This window comes from Lycorma delicatula, chromosome 8, assembly GCF_047948215.1.
Source record: "Lycorma delicatula isolate Av1 chromosome 8, ASM4794821v1, whole genome shotgun sequence".
Taxonomy (NCBI): Eukaryota; Metazoa; Arthropoda; class Insecta; order Hemiptera; family Fulgoridae; genus Lycorma; species Lycorma delicatula.
The window spans coordinates 23,639,788-23,641,768 of NC_134462.1; the positions used below are offsets into that span (position 1 = coordinate 23,639,788).

Below are 1,981 nucleotides of genomic sequence, written 5' to 3' on the forward strand. Positions count from 1 at the left end.
CATTTATAACAATAGATAATTAATTCAAGTGACCTTGACACTTTTGTTATCATATGACCACTCCTAAACGTATATATTTTTTTTTCGGACGAATTTAAAAACTATAAATTTTAAAATTTGTAGTTATTTGGTCTGCTGAGGACAAATAAAATTATTTATAATTCTGCGTTAGAAAATGTTTTAGAAATAATAAATAATAAATTGATAAGTACTTGATGTAATATTGAGGTAGTCTGTGTCTAAATTGGTATGAATGTTTTCGTGTGCGCGTGCAAATGAGTTGTGTGAGCGAATGAGCATTCATGCAACCTATTCATGTTAATCTAATTTGTTCTATACAATAAATAATAGCTATACTATATAATATATATATTTAAAGTTTATATTTGACCTTTATATTATATATATATATATATATATATATATATATATATATATATATATATATATATATATATATATATATATATATATATATATATACTGTATAATATCTATACAATATATAATATTGCATTTAATTTATGTTTTAATGATATATTAATATTGATTACTTTAATTTTTTATGTTTAATTTATTTTTGACATTCATTCACGTTTGTCTAGCGATAATATGTAAACCAGTCAACGGATAACAAATCTTTTCAGAACTGTAATTTGAATTTTGACTTTGATGTTATGGAAGAAAAATATTAATTAATTTTTGTCTTAGCAAAGTTCCAGGCGAAATAAATAAATGACTACTTTTGGTCATTAGCCCCATCCCACTTCAAAAAAAAAAGGAAAAAAAAAGGTTCAGTATTCATTTTCATGAAACGAAAATGTTCAAAATTTGCATTCTTCTATAACTTATATCCAAAAAATTACGTTCTAGGCTTTCCTTTCGGCCATCCTTTCTTGCACCGTTTCTCCATTCTTCTGACGGCCTCAACCTCTGATGACAGCGTATCTGAGGCCTCAGACATGGCATCGTCTTCCTCTATTTCGGATGCCAGTGACGTTCTGCGGCTGACGTCAGTTGATGAAACTTTCGCCGGTGCTGTTAGCATCTTTGCTAGCGAATCTAAATTAATGAGCGATGATGTCTCCGCAGCGGATGAGCCGGACTCTATCTCTACTGCAGTACTGGGTCCAGCTGAAATAGATGCTCTCACCGAAGCTGATCTTTGCGCTTTTGGAGGCACTATTGATACAGGTTTTTTTTCATCTGCGTCTGGTGCTTTTTCTATAATAACTTGCACCTCCATTTCCGCAGAATCAGATTTTCTTGTCACAATTTCTTTAAACAATTTTCTTGTCACAATTTCTTTATATTCTGGTCTCTTCATTCCGCATAAATCTTTCGCCTTTTACTAAAGATTTCCGTGGAAAGAGACAAATGATGAGTATATTAATTATTATTATTATTATTATTACTGTGGATTATTATTATTATTATTACTGTATTATTATTATTGTGGATCCGTGCAGCTCCACAGCGTTATTATTACAAAGTAATGTTATATATTTAAAAAATCGGCTAGCAACCTATTCCACTTACAACACGTCTCACCTCCAACCCCCTTATTTTTTCTTTTTCTTTCCTATCAAAAGTAAAATAATGCTCAAAACATATTTAATCCCTCTAGACGTATAACTGAACGGATGAGGCTGACCTTTAACTTTATCTTACTCGGAATGGTCTCCAGATATGTCGTCAATTATCGAGGGACCTTCAAATTGATTTACCTCTGAGGAATAACCTCGGAAAAAAATCCTCAATTAAGGAATAAATGAGGACTTTTTTCAAGAATTCTCAGAGGAGACTCAAGTTAGACTCCGATTACACTTGATGACATATCTGTTGGTCATTCCGAGCAGAATATAAAATAATCCCTTTCGGCACGCCGGAAGGCGGAGGTAGATTTCACCGGTGCTAAATAGGGGATAAAAAGGACTTCCACCTTAAAGTTAAAAAAAAATCAAATTTACTCAATACGACA

The 1,981-nt window shown here is 31.5% G+C and overlaps 1 non-coding gene across 1 annotated transcript; it reads left to right on the forward strand.

The window, feature by feature from the left end:
* Window positions 1-1,309: 1,309 nt before the first annotated feature.
* On the forward strand, window positions 1,310-1,421 carry LOC142329623 (U5 spliceosomal RNA). Its single transcript, XR_012757538.1, has one exon. It is a non-coding gene; the product is annotated as a U5 spliceosomal RNA (small nuclear RNA).
* Window positions 1,422-1,981: the final 560 nt, after the last annotated feature.